This window comes from Myotis nattereri (genome assembly GCF_964212035.1).
Source record: "Myotis nattereri genome assembly, chromosome: 2".
NCBI lineage: Eukaryota > Metazoa > Chordata > Mammalia > Chiroptera > Vespertilionidae > Myotis > Myotis nattereri.
In genome coordinates, this window is record NC_138076.1 from 19543848 (window position 1) to 19565970 (window position 22123).

General features: G+C 41.1%; 1 pseudogene across 1 annotated transcript; it reads left to right on the forward strand.

Annotated features, from left to right (window-relative positions):
• Positions 1-14088: 14088 nt before the first annotated feature.
• On the forward strand, positions 14089-21298 carry LOC308512639 (pleckstrin homology domain-containing family F member 2-like; annotated as a pseudogene). The gene is made up of 2 exons: positions 14089-14124; positions 20555-21298. The product of its transcript is annotated as a pleckstrin homology domain-containing family F member 2-like (transcript).
• Positions 21299-22123: the final 825 nt, after the last annotated feature.

Here is a 22123-nt window from a genome sequence, read left to right on the forward strand (position 1 = left end):
GCACAGCATGATGCTCTAACCAAGGTCAGAGGTAATGACTTTTTTTCACCTTTAAATTCCACTGAATTCTAATTGCTCAGTTCCACATTGGATCATTCTGAGAAGCTTTATTCACATATGCAAAAGTGTGAAATATCTTGTTACAGCAGTCTTATTACATGACCTTCAAATGACTTAGCTCAAAGGACAATAGAATGTCTACTAATAAGCCACATGGATTACAAATTCTTGGGAAGCTAAATTGGATGAGAGCAATAGCTGCCTGTCTCCTCCTGAAAAAATCCTGGTAAACTGACATTGTCTAAATTTGCCCTGCCAGCTATCTGAGTAAGCTTGTATTGATTAATTAGCTGGAATTGAGTCCATTTGAAATAGTATTTGCATTGTCATTTTTATTCATATACTAGTGGCCCAGTGCATGAAATTCATGCACATTAAAAGAAAATTAATTAGAGGAAATATTTTAATATTGCTATTTGCCCTTTATAATATAAGTGCCAGAGATGAAAGAAAATTAGTAAAATGTATATGAAAATCTCCCTCCTGTCAGAGTCTGGGGCACGCCGCAGGACCCAGAGTCAAGTCCCCGCCCACTCATGCACCTCGAAATCGCACGAGACCCAAACCTGGCCAGCCCCAGCCCCATCAAGCCCCACAGGGTGGGGGGCACAGCCTCAGGTCCCCCATCAAGCCCCGCCAGGTGGGGGGGCGCGGCCTCAGGTCCCCTGGCCCCAGGGTGGGGGGCACAGCCTCAGGTCCCCCGTCAAGCCCCGCCAGGGCAGGGGGCACAACCTCAGGTCCCCTGGACCCAGTGCAAGAGCGCTAGGGCACGAGGGTGTGAGGGTGTGACGACCACTTGCATATTAGCTCTTTGTTACACAGGATTTTCTGTTGACATGAGCATTTTAGGTTTCACCTTTTATTTTTGCACTTCATATACAGTTGGAGTGTATGGATCTGTGGGCATTAGTTATATTTTGGACCCAAATGAATCCTCATTCCTCATTAGATACTTTGCTGATTTTGGTAGTGTAAAGCCATGCTCCTTAAATCATTTCCCCAGCAGGTTACTAGTCACGGACGTATGAACAATACTGCCACCCTCCGTGTGTGCTGGGAAGTGCTTTCAATGTGAAAAACTGTCCACAGTGGCATGAGGCTGGGAGGCCCACAAGAAATCAATGAAACAATATTTGTTTGAGTTGCAAGCTGGGAAAGAAAGGACTATGTTGTTGAGATGTCCCAACAATTATGAGAAGGATGTCTCAGTTGTTTTAGCAAAAGCTAAATGAAAGCAGGCATTTTATGAGAGCTCCCGGGGGTTTCCAGGAGAGTGGGATCAATGCATCCTCTCCAAATACTTGAGCAGCGACTCACTGATGAAATGTCAGCTGGTCACAGTTCACTCATTGTCCGGTACCCTCGCCTGAGATACATGCTTCACTGCGGAAGTCCCTTTTGTCCCAAGGTCACTTGGAGATCCCTCACTCCCTGGTATTCTTTTGTGGGTGAATGTCACCAGTGTTCTAATGACCACATGTTGGTTCTGTGATCAAAAGGCATTTTTAACCCACTCATTTGGGTTGCAAATTCATAGCAATTCAGAGAAGCCTAGAAGAAAAACCCTCTTTAGAGAAAAATCTTGATATTTAAAATCTGGAGGAAGGGCTCTTCCCTTTGATCTCTGAGCAGCTCAAGACTCCAACACCCAAAGCTCAAAAGGCTCTTGAGCTATAGAACGTCATCTCATCAACAGGATGAGATGGCATCCGTTTGGCGGACTGGACCAGTTTCTGTATTGTCAGAGGACCAGGCAGTGTCCAGGAAAGCAAGTTACTAACAATGCCCTTGTTCCCCCTTCTTATCACTACTATGGAAAACGTGAAATGTTTGGGCAAGGCCAGCATTACCCACAAATAGCAGTTGGAACCTATCTACCAGGCTCCCCTAACATCCACCTTCAGTTCTGTGAATATTTTTTAATGTTTTTATTGATTTCAGAGAAGAAGGGAGAGGGAGAGGGAGACAAAAACATCAGTGATGAGAGAGAACCATTGATTGGCTGCCTCCTGCATGCCCCACACTGGGGATCAAGCCCACCCTGACTGACAGGGAATTTAACCATGACCTTCTGGTTCATAGGTCAACACTCAACCTCTGAGGCCCGCCAGTGTGCTGGAAATTTAAACAATAAAGAGCTTTCATTTTTACCACTCGGATGAATAGTTTTCAAAGATTTTGTTTATCAAAGTGTACTTGAATAATATGTCCTCCTTTCATACATTGAAAACTAATAGAAATTCCAAGCAAGTGTTCTGTTTTGTTTGGCTCATTCAACATTAGGTAAGCATATACTGTTTTGTTTTGTTTTGTCTTTGGTTTGAAAAACTGCTTTTATTGAGCCCAAGTGTCATTTTTAGTATGTCATGGACACTTATCAGAACCATACTTGCAAGCAATGTCAGCATAAAAAAGAAGACAGGAGGAGTCCACAGTCCTAATGTACTGGGAAGGGCATTTCCAAAAAGCAGGGAAGGAAGGGAGTTATGGAAAGACTGGGACAGGGAACAAGGAGACAGAGAAGTAAAAGCAAACTTCACCTAGTTACACTTCCATTAAAGAATATATCACACACAGATCCTCTTAATTTTGGTATTTAGAAATTCATGAACACATGGTGCCTAGAACAGTGCCTGACACATAGCAACTACACAATAAATGTTTACTGATGAATGGTGGTAGGCAGAGAGGAGAGTTACTTTTTAGTTCTTATAGTTTTACATTCTTTAAATTTGCCATGATAGAAAAATGATAAACTTTGCATTAAAAAGGTAAGAAAGGAAGAAAATAACATGGTGCTTAATTATCAGGAGAACCTGGAATCTGATCAGCAGGGCGTAAAATGACTTCCCAGAGCAGAGCCTCAGCCCCATGCAGCAATGAGCCTGGGCAACCCAGCCAGATAACTGTTGTCTTTTATCATTTTTTTAATCTTTGGAAATCGCTCATGTTCTCATGAAAAAGTATGCGGCAAAGCCATTAGAGAATAGAATATGATCAAATAATGCCAAATAATTAGCTTGAAATATGTCCGATACGACGTGTTAGCTGAGGAATTAAGTGTTATTCTGGAGAATTATAGCACACAGTAACGCTGAGAATTGCAAAACAAGATGACACAGTGGAGAAGAAAAAGTTTCTTTTTTTCCTTTATTACATTTGGCTCAGCATTTATATTAAAAGCCTGATGTGTTCACTTATTATCCTAATGATCATGCTGAATTCCATCAAAAGGAACAATGTGAAGCCTTGCATTTCAAATGTAACTGGCCAAAACCGAGCCCCTTTCATTCAGTCACCTGTATTCGGAATAACAATGCTTCTGTCTGCTGAGTGAAGAGCACAGCACCGGACACACAGGTGCTCTACTCACATGAAGTTGAAGGAAGTGATTACCTGTTGATTGACATCTGAGTCAATGTGAGCACATGAATGTGCCCAGAAAAATGAGGCTTTACCTTACTTAAAATAAGATATGTAAAAGTGCAGCATAGGTGTTAGTTGTTGTGTTCCTATTATTACAAAGCCACTAGACAAATGATCATGAGAGAAGTGGGAAATAGTATCAGAAAGGATAAACAACGGACTTGGGGGGCTAGATGTTCATTTGTTTCTCTTCAAAAGCTCTCATTCATTCAGTCAGTCAGCCAGTCAGCACATCATTCATTCACTCATAAAGTCACCAATATTTATGGCACACTACAATGAGCTGGGTCCTAGGAGCAGAATGATAACCATCTAGTTACAAAGCTTTTCCATCTATGCCAGAGGTAAAGAGTCCAGCAGCCATAAAAAAAATGGATTTGGGGGATGATTCATTCCTATAAATGAACTGGGGCCAGATATTCTTTCATGAACTCTCAATCTAGGACCAATGAGGCTTTCATCTATGAAAAATACTAGTAGGTTTTATTCCCCATAGGATACTAAATTTAAGGCATGCTTAAACTCCATCTGCGACTGAAAGACAAAAATAAATGGCTACAAGGCCTGCAAAACTTCCTGAGGAACTGACACTGCCCACTCCAAGCTCTTCTCTAATTGACCTGCACCAATTTCAGTTGATGCTCTATGACCACATGACCCAGGAGGAGGCAAGCTGAGGCTGCCTTTGGAGTCAAATGCCTTGGACTTTCCCAGATTGGCAAACTAGCCTTTCCTGCACAGGTTTACAGTTGCCATCGGGAATCCCTGGGCAGCTCAAAAGCACTGCTCACCACTCAGCTTGTAGCCCTGGTAAACTTGGCCGCGCTGTGAATTTGCCCATGACTGCATTTGAGTTCTCCAGTCCCCACATTTTATCAAATCAAGCTACTTAACAGAACTACAAGTTCATGGTAATTGACTTTCTGACTATGTCTTTTGCTCTGTTATGGGCTTTACATACCTTCTTGTTTTATGCTATTCTGAGCTGCCATTGTTTCTTGTTTTTGTCCTTTTTCCTGAAAATAGAACACCCTTTCCCCTGCCTCCTCTTTTTGTGTATGGTGGAACTATATTTGACAATTTGGAGTAGTCCACAAACCTAGTATCTATAAACCGAGGAACGCTGGAAGCGTCTCGGATTTATAGGTGTCAGAGCAATATGAGGACAGAACTTCAGAAACTGCCTCTTCCCGTTTATGGGGCTCAGGATGGAATTAGCTTTCAGAGTGGAGACAGAGATCGACTTTTATAAGAAGATATCCCTCGATTTATGGTCCTCAAGAAAAAGTACTGACTGAGGTGAAGACAAGGTCAGCAGTCACACCAAAGAAATATGCCTGCGGGCTAATATCTCTGTGGTAACTTTTCCATTCACAAATGAGGCTATAATACCATAATTGTGGGTTTGGTTTCCTCTGGGCTATATTGAGCCCAAGGACTGAAGGACCAGGAGGAAGAGTAAAGGGAGGGGAAGGAAGGATGAGTTTCCACAGGTCCTCTATATTGAAGGTGGTGGTTAATAATATATGCCTATAGTTACCCATTGACTCAACAAGAATTTATAGCACCCACTTTGTGCCAGGGCCTATGCGAGGCGCTACAGAGAAACAGTGAATGAAGCAGACATGGCTCCTTTTTTCATGCAGGTCTCAGCATAGTAAGAAAAAAAGGTTGAACAAAGCATTATAAATGGAAGGTTTGTTATGAAAAAGGAACTACGGGTGGCTGCTATGGGGACATAGGATAATGGGTCCTGACCTAACTGGAAGGCGGAGATGGGACACATCCTCATATGGAACTGAAACTGCAGCTAAGGTACGAAAAGTAACAGTTTAGCGAGGCAAAGAGGGGGTTGAGTCTGGAAATGAAGGAGAAAGACAGAGAAGTTGAAACAGAGCAGCCAATCTAGTCCTTTAGTCTAGTACAGGGGTCAGCAGAATAATGTGGTCCTCAGGCCAAATGGTGCCAGTGACTGTTTTTGGAGCATTTCATTGGAACCTAGCCATGTCTATGCACTTACATATGATCTAGTCATTTCCACACTATAACACCAGAGTTAAGTCATTGCAAAAGAGACTATGTGGCCTATAAAGCCTACCTGGCCTTTTGCCAAAAGAAAAAAAAAAAGTCTGCCAATCTCTAGTCTAGAGCAAGTGATTTAGTCATGGCTGGTAATACTAGATGCTATAACAACTCATCCCAAGGCCTCAGATACTTATCCAATAAAAGTTTCTCATAACACAGCTATTTGAGCAGCTGCTCAAGCAGAAGCAGGAGCTCCATGTTGAGGTTCTGCCATGTAATTGTGCAGGTAGGGATGTGCATAGTCAAGGATGAGACATGCTTTGGGAACCATATCTGGGCATGTTGTACATCACTTTCACCCCATCTCATTAGTCACATGGTCCCACTAAAATTTAAGGGAAGACTGGAAAAGGACGTTTTCTGTGTGCTTGGGGGGGGTGGGGGGTGGGGGGGAGCAGATGCTTTGGGGAATACTTAGCAGGGCCTCTGCCACTGCCAAAAAGACATATTTAGGGAACTGGAGAAAAGTCCTCTGTGGTTGAACTTAAGGGGCATAGACTGACACTGACAAGTAGGCAAAGGCCAGATTGTGGAGGACCTTGTAACCATGTCAAAGATTTTAGATTTTAATCCACGTCCAATTACCATTTGTGTTACTCTAGTAAACTATGTCACCCAGCTGATCTGATCCTCTGCTTCCTCGTCTGTGAAAAGAGATGGCACTACTTACCATATAGATTTCGGTGGCCCAGCCAGCATGGCTCAGTGATTGAGCATAGACCTATGAACCAGGAGGTCACGGTTCGATTCCAGGTCAGGGCTTATGCCCTGGTTGTGGGCTCAATCCCCAGTGTGGGGCATGCAGAAGGCAGCCAATGATTCTCTCTCATCATTGATGTTTCCATCTCTCTCTCCCTCTCCTTTCCTCTCTGAAATTAATGAAAATATACATATTCAAAAATAATAATTGGGTGGACAAAGAGAAATAAGGTATATAGAGCTCTTAAAATATCACTTAGCACATGGTAAGCATGTAATAAATTGTGCTTATTGTCCCCCAAACCAAACTTTCTCACTCCTAATCCCCAAACTGTAGAAGACTCTTTGCTGAGTAGCACCAAGTCTTATCTAATAAGAAATATAATTGAAATACTCTGAATCATTTTTCCACCCTTCCATTGGCCTCTTCATATTTGCTACTGTCTTTTCAGGGACACATTGTCCTAGAGAACAATCAGGTTCTCTCTACCCAAAGTAACTATTTGTGAACTAAAATAATTACATTCCCAAATTTGTCACCCTTCCTGTATCCAGATAAGATGTCAATTGAAGCCCAGAAAAAAATGTGTGTGCATATGTATGTATATGTATACATATATACATACACACACAAAAGGGAACAGGGCAAGGCTGAAGTGATAAGACCCTAGCTCAGTGGTCAGCAAACTCATTAGTCAACAGAGCCAAATATCAACAGTACTTCTTCAAAATAGACTCGCCCAGGCCGAAAACCGACTTCTGTGCATGGGCCATGAAGTTTCAATCGCACTGTACGTGCGCCTGCACGTGGTATTTTGTGGAAGAGCCACACTCAAGGGTCCAAAAAGCCACATGTGGCTCACGACCACAGCCCTAGCTCATCACATATGCCTGACACCCTACAGCTCTGTCATCTTCCTACGGTTATTTTTTATCTGTCTCAGCATCCATCTTGACCTTTGCATCACTATAAAGGACAGCTCCTGGTCTGAGGTTTCTATACTCTAGAGGAAGAAGAGTTTTCCTAAGTCAGGAAAACACATTTTTTTAAAAAAGAATGATAGAATAATGTGGAGAAATAGAAAAAATTATGAAAAATAAGAGAAATGAAAAGGGATGAGACAAGCAGACATTAAAAGATTTGATGGAGTTATGGCATGTTTCTGATACAAGAAGAGATAGCCATCGATGGAATAAATATAAAAGAATTTAATATTTACAACATAATTCAGTGAAGTAATGGAGGATAAAATAAATTATAATGGTATACATATGTAATACTATGTATAATACTTTAAACAATAAAGAATTTAAAAAATTATGATGGTATAAATCAGTGATGGCGAACCTATGACACACGTGTCAGAGGTGACACGCGAACTCATTTTTTTGGTTGATTTTTCTTTGTCAAATGGCATTTAAATATATAAAATAGATATCAAAATATAAATCTTTGTTTTACTATGGTTGCAAATATCAAAAAATTTCTATATGTGACACGGCACCAGAGTTAAGTTAGGGTTTTTCAAAATGCTGACACGCTGAGCTCAAAAGGTTCTCCATCACTGGTATAAATTATTAGCAACTTGAGGGAAAATGTGCACACACACACACACACGAAGCAGGTGGCACAGTGATTAAGACCGAAATATCTACAGCCAGCATGTGTGGGATTAAATCCCAGTTCTACAACTTTATTTAGCTGTGTTATTTAATCTTGCAAGTTATACAATCTCTTGGTACCCAATTTTCCTTGTATATATTGTGGGGGTGATAATAGTTACCTTAATGTTTGTTGTGAGGATTGAGTGGTTTACAATATGTTTAGCACTTCGAACAGTTTCTAACATACAATAAGCACTCAATATATGTTAGTTATTGTGATGAGGGGAAATCATAATAAAAAAATCACTTTCAACATATTTACATTTATTTCATTGTGCAATATGAATAGGGTTCTGAGCAATTAAAAAAATGGATAATACACACCCTTGTCTTTGGAGAAGAGAGCTTGCAACCTAATACCAGTTAGGAATGTGCCTGCTCATTCTTATCCTTCAAAGGTGAATTTTGGGGCAGAATTGGAGTTGCCCAACATAGTTGAACATATTGCAGACCTAATTTCTTGTTCAGGTCTCCGGAAATGCATCCTGCAATAAATTCATTTTCTTCTCTCTATATATGTTGTTATTTATCATTGCAATACTATTCTTATGGGAAAACAGATTATGAATAGTATAATAACTATAACTGATAACAAACAAGACTATTTGCTTCTTGCTCTGGGAAATAAATCAGCCAGAAGTTACATTTCCTGCTCCACCCCCGAGTCCCAAAAGAGTTATCTACCTACTGGAAAGTATCTGCAATTTAAAAAATTTGACTGCCTCTCCCAAAATCAAGACAAATTACATCAACACTACAGGAAATTTCCAAATATTTCAGTCTCTTTGCAGAGAACATAGGATGTGTCTGAATGCCTAGCTTTGAAATTCATTAGACATGTTTGTAGCAAATAACACTTTGAGAAGTCCTCCATCTAACTTTGAATCCCTTTCACTCTATGTTAGGACCCTTCATACAGTCACTTGACCAGAGCAATTGTTCCCTTGGCATTACAGAAATAACTCTTCCCCATCCTCTAAATTGTGACGGGAAATGAGTCTTTGAACTACATCGCCTGTCTTCTGTACTTGCTTTTCCTTCAAGTTCATGCTCCTTCTCTTGAGGGCTCCAAATTGTGATTTAGGGTAGCAGAGAGTCACTAGGCTAGTGGAGAAGTTTACGTCTTGCCTATATGGTTATTCTCTGGACCTTGGCATCAGCATGGTAAAAGGAGAGAGACTATTAGAATGCTTTTTTTAAAGTCATTTCTAAATTTGGCACTCTATGAAATGAACTTTCTGTACATTTTCATCCTTGACCTGGGCCTGGATCACTTATTACTCCAGCTACTTATTCTGGAAGCCTTTACCTCACCTCAGTCTGCTTGGTCCACTCTGAATTAATGTGTACCCAAGAATTAACCTCTTTCAGCTTCATCATGGTCCTAACATGATATTCCCTTGAGTCTCCATTCTGCATATCCTGATATCTCTTCCTTCACTATGGAATGAACAGCTGCAACCTAGACACTAAGCTATCATTCCGGATAATAGTAACCTTTCAGCTAATCACTTAGCAACAGTTTTAGGGTTCTATTTTTCCATTTGGGAATAAAGATATCAGCTATTATTAATTTACAGGATTATTATGACTTTGGGCGGGGTGGAACTGAATGAATTTTGAAAGGTGCTATACCAATTAAAATGAAATGGGGATATTACTAAAATTACTTTTTCCCTGAAAACTTGAAGATAACTATCAGGCACGTGAGGATACCTTTAATATTATTATTATCACAGAATTAAATAACATTAAATTCTTGTTGAGTTTAGCATTTAAAAACTTATTTTGTGCTTTGAGCATTGAATGTCTAGAAACTCCATGGCCTAAATGTGCCCTATTGCTTTCCTACACCAATCTTCTAAGTGTCTGGCCACACTTGAAGAAAATTGCCTTCTACTTTTTAATGTAATTATAGTGCATTTACAAAGTGCATATAATTTTGGCTGACTACGTATCCATTTTAAAAAATATATTTTTATTGATTTCTGATAGGAAGGGAGAGGAGAGAGAGATAGAAACATCAATGAAGAGAAAGAATCATTGATCAGCTGCCTCCTGCACACCTCCTACTGGGGATCAAGCCCACAACCGGGGCATGTGCCCTGACTGGAAATCAAACTGTGACTCCTGGTTCATACGTCAAAACTCAACTACTGAGCCACACTGGCCAGGCAACATATCCATTTTTCATAACAGCAAACCAACTAACTAAACAAAATATACCAAAAACTTAGCATGATTTTGATTCAATGAAATGTTAATGGAAATTCCATCTCTCACATTTTAAATGGTCGCCTTTCATCATGCTATTACCCACTTACCACTTTCTCTTTGTTTATATCCTCTTTCTTTGGTTCACAAACTTATCACACTCTTTTCACATTATAAGATTAATTTTCCTTCTTCTTTCAAACTAGGAGGAAGTGATTTGGTGCAAACTTATCAGTAAAATAACATAAAACAATATTTTCACATAAATTTGTATGCTTTACTGAATTGCAACTGATTTAATGCTCCCTATATCTCTTCTCTTTGCAGCCATATGCCTTCAAAGAGTATTCTTCAAGAGCTGCCCCAGCACTTCTCAGAAAGGTCTCATCCAAAGGTCACCAATGACCACATAAGTGACAGATTTAATGATCTCTTTATAATACCCATACTACTTGATCTGCAAATTTTAATATGATTGACAACTCCTTTCTTGTGAAACTCTCTCCTCCCTTGGCTTTCATTACAGAGATCCCCCTGCCTAACACCCATCCCACCACACTTTCTTTGGTGAACAGTCTTGTACTTTGTGAAGGGTCAATGAGTACCCCAGTTACAGAGGTAAGCCCAATATCTACTTTCTGTGTTAGTGATCAGTTCAGAAATCCAGGCCTAATGCAACCAGCATATGGAATTCTAATGGCCTGAGGGATTTGTTCAAGAATTTCTATGTCAAGCCAAAGAAATGGAAGAGCAAGATTGATCGGAACTGGAGGTAAGATGTTCCCACACAAATAAAACCACTGGGAGAAAAGCCTTGCTTATACTTCGATGAGAAGTCCAGAATTGCTATAGACATTTTCCCCTAGTAATAAATCCAGTACCCAGAAGAGGGCCTTTCTGATAGAATCAGAAAGTAATGGAACTGGACTTGTGACTAAAATACCTGTTCTCTGCTCTACTTATCTCTTGGAGGTTTGTTGTTGTTGTTGTTGTTGCTATTGTTACATGAGAAGATAAGTCCACTTTATCATCATAGTCATTTTGAGTTTGACTATGAATTGTAGCTGAAAGCATCAGAATAACATGATTTACACAACACTGTTCTCTTCATTCTCTTTTGCCACACAAATAATTCTTTCTAACCATGTCTTAGTTTCTCTCTCCCATCCATCCCCTAAATATGCTATGTTCCAGTACTCTGTTCGTGGACTTCTTTCTCTATTCCTTTTCCTTAGCTTCAACTTTTACCTGCTACTTTCAAGACTCCAAAATCAATAACACCAGCCCAGACTTTTCTTCTGAGTTTAAGACATGGATTTTCAATTATTTCCTGTACATCTTCATGTGAAATGTTCCATCATGGGTAATCTGAATATCTTTAACACTACATGCCTAGTAACATGGCATCACCAAGACCTTACATCTGAAACCTTTGTAAGGCATAACCTCATTCATTGGTCTAGTTTACGATCTCATCATTTTCATCTAAACCTGCCTCCCTCCAATCCATCTTCCAGTCCATTCTCCACAGTGCTACCAGCTATTCCTCCCAAATATAGACCATATGAAAGTGTAAGATGTAATTTCCTTGCTTAACATTATGCAATAGCTTCCCATGTACCTGTGAAATAAAGCTTATACAACTTAGCTGGCTCTATAAAGTCTTTCCCAACTCTATCAGAGCTTACCTACTCAATCTTAATTTCAATCACTCCCTAAAGCCTATCCTTGGTATCCCCCGAAAAAACTCAAACCTGTATGTTTCCATCTGTGCCTCTCTTTTCCCTCCGCCTTGAATACTCTTTCCTTGTTTCTAAAGTTGGTGTATTCCTACTCAACTTTCAAGGTCCAGACACATCAACCACCATTCTGGAAAAGCTTTCCTGACCATCCAAGTAAATTTTACTATTCCCTCATCTTTTATAACTCTAGGAACATAACTACAGTATACGACAATGCAACACATGCTATGGTAGATTAATGTTTATTAATAAATGCTATAGTTCTCCTAAGGCTATGAATCAAGGCTTTTGGTTTTTAACTATTGAAGAGCTACTGTACCATTTGACACATAATGGATGATCAAAAATTATTGTCAATTGAAAGAATTAAGAAAAAAAGGACAATCACAGGATACGTGGTTAGCTAAGGAGTAACCGCCCGGGATTCAGTGTCTTCATTTGTAAAATGAGACAAGTTTTAAATAAACCTGTATGTTTCTTCCTGCTCTAAAAACATTCCATGATTTTATGAAAATATTACTAGGAGTAACCCAGTGATTCTATCATAATATTAAATTTCACAAACTGCATTCTGGTCAATCAAGAATAAATTCAAAGATTTAAAAAATGTCTTTCTTTTTCTTAAAATGTGTTCTCCAGTTGCTGGATGAAATGTGTTAGTTCTGGAAAGAAGCCAATACTTGGCTCAGAGAAGAGTTAAAAGCCAACAGAGACATTATTTTTAATTCTATTAAAAGCATATTGTAAATTTCCCATCAGTTATAACATAATTTCTCTCCATTAATCACTGAAGGACAAATGGTTGTAGTTTGGTCTATTGTGGCTAAAATCTGGGTATAGAATGCGTCCTACTCTCTTCAAGCCTCATCGATCTAAGACACACAAATACACAAACATGCATGTGTACGCACACACATACACACACACACACACACACACTCGCCCAAACACATGCAGGGTTTGAAATTGAAAAGTTATTTGATGCCAAGGGAAAATAAAGATGGATGAGTATACATTTGCAGAACATTTGGGGTAAGGGATTCAAGTCATTGATGAGTGATGATCATAGGAACTAAAATGGGGTAAATATTTCTTCTTTTTGGCCAGACAGAGGGATAGGTAGCATTGTCAGGCTGAAAAATCAAGATGTAGGTCTAATTCTATCTCTACTATTAATATATTCTGTGACCTTGGTTCAGTCAATTATTCTCAAGGATCTATTCTTAGACCAGCTTAGCCACTCAAAATCTACCTATTATCACAGTGTGGTTCCTCCCCAAGTTAACCTTCACTTTTGATATTATTCTGTTGGTTTTCATGAAAGACCATTACAAGAAATAATAACATAAATTATTCCAATTTTAATTATTCTATGAATTATTCTACTTCTAATGTTAGTATAAATCTGTAAATGACATGAGAAGACACAAGGTATTTCTTTCCTTATTTTGAAATTCCAGAATACCCAAAGTCTGTTTTTTCTTTCTTTTTCTACTTTACTTCTAATGATAACAATAACATAGTTTTATTATATGTATAATTCTTCAACTCAAATTTGTTTTAATATACGTATGTTTTAATATATGCCCCTCATGTTTTCTTCTGTATAATTTTTTTATCCAATTGAAATCATATTAGCATTTCCCCCTATCATTATCAAAATTGCTTCATATTTGTCATCATTAACACAGAGCCCAAATTAATGTATAGTCAAAACAGTAATATCAGCTTCCACGGTAAGCATTATGCCCTTTCCTCCTTTCTCTAGGCTTATGCTACTGTAGACATCTTTTGTTGTGACTTCAAATTAAAATTAAACTAAATTAAAGCAGCCTTTGAAAACTCTAATTGCAACTATTATTTTATTCTTATTTTTTCTACTTTATGCACAGAGGTATCTTGAAAGAAACTATAAAAGGTTTTTATTTCCATTACAATCAACTTAAGTACATAAAGTCCTCTTACATAGTTTTCTTTTAATTTAAGTAAGTCATAAAGAAACAACCTGACCAATAAGAAATCACTGTTAAAAATCCTATATAATAAAAGGCTAATATGCAAATGGACCAAAGGGAGGAACGGTGGAGCTGCGGAACAACTGAACAATCAAACAACCAGCCACCATTATTTGCATTGACCACCAGGGGGCACACGTGGAAAATGGCAGGCATCAGCAGCAGGCAGCAGAGTGCGGAACATGGCAGGTGTTGGTAGTGGCGAAATGGTGGAGCAGGTGAGCAGGGGCAGAAGACCAAGGTGGGGTGCCAGTCACTGTCATCAGGGTGAGCCTCAAGTGGTTACTGAAAATACTTTGTGCCCGTGCACCACGGTCCTGCCCAGTGCTCACACCTGCTGCCGGCACCAGCCCCACTTGCACCCACTGCTGGCGCCCAGTGCCAGCCCCAATTGCTCAGCGCCAACAGCAGGTGCGAGCAGTGGCTGCTGGCCATAATCGCCCCTCAGGGCTTCTCCACCTCCTCCTGCACCTGAGGGGCGATCAGGGCAGCAGCCACCGCTCACACCCATTGACGGTGCTGGCCCTGCTCTCACCTGCTGCTGGCCCTGGCCCCAATCACTCCATGCTGTCAGCAGGTGTGAGAAGGACCAGCACAGTCAGCGCATGGGAGCAGCAGCGGTGGCGGGAGCAGGGCTGCTGGCAGACAGGGAACTGGGGGCTGTGGCGGGATGGGCCGGTGGGGGCATGGAGGATGGGCCGAGACCCGCCCCAGTGCCCACTGCAGCCTCGCCACCCAACGTTCCTTTCAAGGTGCACAAATTCATGCACTGGGTCCCTAGTATATAAATAAAAGCATGAGGACTCATTTGACTTTACTTCTTCATAAGTCTATAGAGGCTCCTCAGGATGACCACTTTCTTTCCTAAGTGTTACAAACCATCTATTTAATATTCTGTTGTAGAAATTTTCTCTCTTGACTTGTGAAATCTTTCTTTTTCGTTCTTTTATTTATTCTCCTGGCTCAGCTTCTGGTATTGAATTTTCTCAAATATCACTAAGAGTGATTGCATAGTCACAAAATCAAATCCTTCAGTTATCTTTAGTAGAAATCAGCATTCTTGATTAATAAACAAAACCCATTCTAGCTTATTTGGCAGAAAAATTATTACTAATTGAATCTATTAAAAGGGGCCTGTGGAATCTCCATGAGGATTAGAGGGATGGGCTTAGGAGCCAAACAGTCAGCAACAATATGCAAATAGTTAGGGGCAGCAAGGGAAATGATACTAGGATGGCTGTTAGGTTATCTAGTGACATTTTCTGCTGTACTGTTGTTTATCTTATTTTAGTGACTAGAAACGGAATTTGTTATATCTAGGTCCAAATTTTGCCCTTATGATCTTTACACACACACACACACACACACACGTGTAAGTTTCACACAATATATAGAATTTATTTATTTATATACTATATTGACATATAACATATATTAATATGTATGTCACACGTATTGTATTGTATGTATAGATAATAAATGAAGAAGTGTTTTGGGGAGCGAATAATGCCCAAAGGCAGCAATTTTAAGTCATTACCTGTCAGTTTATTTAAGACCAAAACCAGGATGGCTCCCGGTGGCTGCTGGCCATAATTGCCCCTCAGGGCTAGACCTTGTCAAAACCAGGATGGCTAGTCCTTGTCAAGCTTATAAAACTAGGCATAAAGCAGGGAACTAGTGCTGACAACTGAGTGGACTCCAGGCAACCAGAAAAGCCCACGAATAACAGGGTAGGCAAGAGGCCAAGAACCCAAGACGGAATGCAGCCTTGGGTGGCTTTTAATATAGCTGCTACGTAGACTTATGTGAGGCCTCCAGAGAACCCTTCAAGACCATATCTCTTTTTATGCCAAAATAATGTCAGGAAATTTACCCAAAGCCTGAAATTAAGGCAAAAAAAAAGTGGGTGGCATATCCTCCCAATATTATATGGGGGCAAAGGATACCCAAGAATTGCCTAGGGGGATATATTTAGTTCATCTCATTTTCTAGTATAGATTAAAATTGCCAGACTATTACTTGTTAGCTTTTGATTTTTATGGGTTAGAAATGCAAATAAGTTCTGTCTGGTAAGAAGAGATAATCCAAAAGGTTCATGGCTTGCTCGACATCAAATAGATTTATATTTTAACTCTGCAATCTTACTCTAATATTGTCTTGTTAAATTATGCATAAACGCCCTTAATTTTTTTTAAATACTCTTCAAGGTGGTCATAATATCTGACTCCTTCACTGACTAATGAGTTATTGAATAATTTCTCCCCACCCAATTCCATTTGGCCCAGTTCTTCTCCCCAAAATATTCCTTGGAGTCCCTATGGCATGCTTTTATTTTCACTAATGGATCCTATTTGTCCCTATCTTCATTGTCTGCCTATAGACCTGGTTCTCAGCTATACAACTCTGCAATTCGCCTTTAGCCATCTCAGAACCAGCCTTCCCAAGTGACTGTTTATCCCCATCCCTGTTGCCCCACGCATGCACAAGGGTCTAACCCAGGGGTGGGCAAACTTTTTGACTCGAGGGCCACAATGGGTTCTTAAACTGGACCGGAGGGCCGGAACAAAAGCATGGATGGAATGTTCGTGTGAACTAATATAAATTCAAAGTAAACATCATTACATAAAAGGGTACGGTCTTTTTTTTCAATAGTTTTATTCATTTCAAACGCGCCGGATCCGGCCCGTGGGCCGTAGTTTGCCCACGGCTGGTCTAACCTCTAACTCCCAAAAAGAGCTGAGATTAGGTTGTCACATACCACACGACAGGCTTTGAAAGTTGAAGAAGGCATAAGGGAGTATTAGCTGGCACACTTGTGTACACACACACACACACACACACACACACACAGCCACACCACTTACAGGACCACCTTCCACTTTTGCCCCCACCTTCCAAGATACCAACACTAGGCAACCAGCACCTCCCCTTAGGAGACCGGGTCCCACCGCAACTCCTTCCAACTCAGACACCCCACTATGAACCAAGCAGTGGCCCCCTCATCAGAGTTCTGAGTTTCACCTCCAGGGGGGCTCCTGCTTCAACAATTTAACTGTTAACTATTCCAATCTCTTCTCATTGTTCCCTGAGCTCTAGAGGAATAGGTATTTCTTTCTGCTGCTACCTCTGTGAACCCCTTTTGGTCAGCTAGTTAGCATGTAGCCTGATTCATAATCTCCTTATTGAATTCCCTTCTGCTGTGGTTCTGCCTCCTGACTGGACCCTGGCTGATACAGTGGCAGAGCTGAGGTTCCAACTCACGCAGGTTGGCATCAGAGGATCTGGTCAGAGTAAAGAAAAACACCAGCGAAAGCACAGCAAGTTTCCCCTTTCCCTGTCATCACAGACCAGCCTCCCCTCACACATAATCTCAGAGATGCTATTTTACTCCTGAGGAAGACAACCTTTAGCCTAATCACATAGAGCCATTCAGCTTCTCCTTGTCTCCTTTCCAACTTAAGATCTGGGCTTTAACTTTACAAAACCTACAGGGCGTTTTTCCAAAACAAAAGAACTGTTGGCCCCCAAAGGTGCAATCAAGTCTCCAGCTTTAACAACACAAGGAACATTAACATTTTGAAAAGAAACCTGTTGTTTTTCTTAGGTTTCACATATCTTAGGGCCACGTCCTTAGGGGAGCTCAAGGTCAAAGCATTTTCTTTTCAAGAGCCTCTTCAAGGGAAACACACTTTTAAGCACAAGGTGTAAGGTAACTGGGACAACCTGAAATGAGGCTGCATGAACCAAGTCCCCACCCCCCATCCCCCACTCCCTCCCACTGAAGCAAACACCAGTGGTCATGGCCATTTCACCTAGAATATTTGCTCACTTCATTAAAACTGCTTTGGCAGCAAATCACAGAAATAAAATTAATAATTCAAGCCAGTTTAAGAAAAAAAAATAGATTTGAATTCAGTGGTGTATCACAGAACCTCAGGACAGATTTCAATGCTGATGGCCTTAGAGAAGGATGAGAATGTAAAACTAGAAAAGCCTCCTGACACCTTTTCCCCTCCTGTCTGCTCTGATTTTTATGGCAGTTCTCTCTTCTCACCTTCATTTGCTTTTCCAGCACACCTACGCTCTTACCTGAGTAAGCCTGCTGGTGAGCAAGTCCCTGGAGACATAACTCCTCTCTGAGTCCCAGCTCAGGGCCCACTGCTGCTCCAACCAATTTCTTGGGAGTCAGGTTCATGTTTTACAAAGTAGGGAACCAAGTCCTTCATTTGGGGAAACAGTGAACAGAGAAGGAACAATCATTCATTCAGTTAGATGACTCTTCCTCCCCATAAGATTTCTACTCGATTTATTATAAATATCTCAGTGCTTATCTATTATTCAATTTTATGGCCGATATTCATTCGCAGGAAAAAAATTATTCACTAAATGCCATCAGCTGTAATTTCTGAATGCTTAAAGAAAATTAAATTTCTAACTAATACTGCAGTCCTCGATATGGCCACCTTGCTTCCAAAATTAGAGGACAAAACAGAAAACATAATAGAGGTGGAAAAATTTACTAAGGCAATTAGGTACCCTGTGGGCATAATAAAAGTAAAGCCGGATTTATTATTATTATAATATGTACAATCGTATGGTCGGGACAAGTAAAAGACAATATGATTATAGTGTTTATCCCATCCAATAAGGAAAAGAGCTGTGGATAAGGGGAGAGAGAGCTAGGGTAATGATGTTTGTGTCCTTGCTGAGAAGCCTGCCAGAGGCTCTGAGCAAGAAGGGACCCATCCCCTGTGAGCTGTTCCCAAGGCCTAACCAAGGGCACAGACTGCCTCTCCCTGCCCTGAGGGACCTTCGGGAGCAGGGAGCTTCTTTGGCCTCCACTCCTAAGAGAGTGTGCTCTTCATGCCAACTTCATTCATTTCCAACCTATGACTCCCCAACCTGCCTCTTAGACTCACACACCCTGGCGGGCACAGTCAGTCCTCACAGGACACTGTTTCATCACAGGGGAAGACCTGGTCAGCTCTGGCGAATCTATCCTGCTCCCCCATCCGAGCCCGCCTCAGCGGGGAAAGCCAGCAGCCCCTTTCTGGGTCCACAGGCACCGTTGGGAACCATTTGCTTTGTGCTATTCTATCTCAGGTCCGAACTCAGTTTTGTCTCATGACTCACCGGTTTCTCCCTGGATGAACACCTGAACTGGCTCACTTCCTCTAGGCTTCTCACGCCAGGGGCAGGGGCAGGGGCAGGGGCAGTGAGAGGCATCGCTGTCAGAAATGAAGATATAGAGACAAGTTAGACTGGGAGGGGCCCACAGTGCCTATACCTGAGTCCTAGCCCAGTGATTCATTTTTGTTCCAAATTGGTGTCTCTCCAAGTTAATAACTAGAGACCAGGCTCAGACATTTTACTATTAGGAAAAAATATGGCCCTAGCCGGTTTGGCTCAGTGGAGAGAGTGTTGGCCTGCAGACTGAAGGGTCCCGGGTTCGATTCCAGTCAAGGGCACATGCCCGGGTTGCAGGCTCGATCCCCAGTACGGGGCGTGCAGAAGGCAGCCAATCAATGATTCTCATCATTGATGTTTCTATCTCTCTCTTCCCTTCCTCTCTGAAATTAATAAAAATATTTAAAAAATATGTATGATAGGTAGAATATTAAATAGATGATATATATGTTATACACATCACACACACATGCATATATGTGTGTGTGCATATGTTGGTATGCATACTTTTTAAGAGCTCTGTAAAATTCTGGTGGTATGAACTGTTACCCCCCGCCCCAAGGGAAGAGCCATTTTTATCTATTTTTAAGTCAACAGCACAGGATTATATTAGTGAAAGCCTAGGCCTCACACCAAAAGAAACAAAAAAGACAGAATGCTCAAATTATATAATAATAATAGCAACTTCCATTTGTGAATTCTTACTGAACACCAGGCACTCTGCTGAGGGTCTTATTTAATTCCTTCACTTAACTCCTCACAACCCCAGGAGTGGGTTCTGTTAGTGTCTGCATTTTCTGGGTGAGGAAATAAAAGTTTTAAAATCAAATTACTTGCAGGGTCACAGAGCTCGTAGGAGCGGGTGGGGGAAAGCTTCTTTCAGTCTGTGCTCTCAGACTGAAAGCACATAAAATTAGTCCAACAACCTGCAACCCCGCCTGTGAATGTCATCTCCCTGGCATCCTGAGAGTGGGCAGATGTGCCTCTAGGGTTCCATCTACAAGCAATGGATGTGTCCTCACTCCCTGCCTGTGACCCTCACCATCTACCACCTCAAGAGGGAGAGAGAACATGAGTGAGAGAGCAGAAGGAGCAAGACACCTCTCTGTAGTGAACACCCCCACACTGAGGCTTTCTAGAGAGGCCAGGGGCTGTTAACTCCAAAGTCTTCAGTGTCCTCTTTTACAAGTCTTCAGTGTTCTTGTTTAACAAAGGATGAACAATTCTATTCACAAGGTTAGCTGTGTCTAAACAGTAATGAATCTGGTGCTCTGCTGGCCTGCCCGTGCATGCGCAGAGGAGAGGCCAGCCCGGGTGGCCAAAGTGGAGTTCAACTTGGCGGGGAGGGAGTCACCTATGAGCCCCTAAGCCGGTCCCGGCCCACCCATCTGCCAGGCTGCACCTGGCTGCTGGCCGCACACCCTGGGAGGCCTGGGCAGGAGCAGGGGACAGGGCTATTAGCAAAAGCTGGTGGGTTACTTGGCAAACAGTAAAGCAAATACTAGACGTATAAATATAGAAGAAAAGTCTTTTGGAGCAGCTGGTAACCCCTAACTGTACTGGATAGGTTCTGATTGAAGTATTGACTAAGTTGTGCAGAAAAAAGCCCAACGCAAGACAGTTTTCCTTATTTAATGATATTCTTGTATATGGCAATACTGTCATCCAGAAGAAAAAATACAATAAACATCATATTAGTCCCCTGGAAATATGTCCCTATTGATTCCGTCAAAGATGAGGGAGACTTGGGGAATGGATGGCTTATCAAATCGCCAACTAAATTATTTGCAGACTATGCTGCCACTGCCACTGCCACTGGGAAATCAGAATGGGTGAATCACATGAATAAATGAGCTACTGATTTACTCTCCAAAAGTGGGAAGGCACCCAGTAATGAGCCTGCTGCTGTCTGGGTTCCTGACTCTGAGGCAACTGTAAGGATGTGCTGTCAGAAAGCAAAATTCACACCTGGTAATCCTCATCACCATTGCCACAGATGTGGTTTTGTTGTCCTTGGGCCCTTCTCTGAAGAGAGATTTCTTCTCCCCAGCCAGGCCTCTAAGCCCGGATGGATTTGTGACTTCTGCTATGACCTGGGGACATGGCCATGTGCCAGCCTACTAGATCTGACTCCTGCAGTCAGTCATTGAAGTCTCCCTTAAATGATGTATCAGAGATGATGCCAATGATGATAGCAGTGACTAAGGACATATGTTGAAATATTTCATTGGGTGTGACTATCTGAGAATTCAGCTTTGGGGGGAATGGAAAATTCTGAGCTCTCTCTCATTTTTGTTCTAGTCATGAATTTGTCTGAGAAACTTTTAACCTATGTGCCTCAATATATTCTATAGAAAAAAAAAAAAAAGGCCTGTTGCCCTGGTAGGGTAGGTCAGTTGGTTAGTGTCATCTCAATACGCCAAGGTCTCGGGCTCCATTCCAGGTCAGGGCACATTCATCAACCAATGAATGCATATATAAGTGGAACAACAAATCAATGTTTCTCTCTCTCTTCCTCCCTCCCTCCCTCCTCCCCTCCCTCCCTCCCTCCAATAAATAACAATTAGAAAAAAGAAAAAATATTCTGTTGTCATTCCCTTCAACCCCACCACTGCCACCCCCTATCCCAATTCTCTACTCTCCTGCAGGGGTAGCCTATAGCAAACATAGCACATAAATTTTTGGTTTCTTAGTTATGTTTGATTTTAGATTATTTTCTTGGAAGATTGGGAAAAGGTGTTCATTTAATAGATCATATACTACATTGTTGTTTATTATATGTTCTGTTATATGGAAAAACTAAAAGCAAAGAATGATGGGAAAAGGAGTATAGTGTGGTTAGTCACAAATATTATTTGCTTTTTTCTAACCATTCTATCTAATGGTTAAGACACCAACAACAAAAATACATATACCAAGTGGTGCCTTATCATAATAGCACTGTTACATGAAATAAATCCCGTTCTTCTCACTTTTAAGTTTGTTTTAAAAATACACTTGGGCTCTTTGGGGTAATAAAATGAGTGGTTA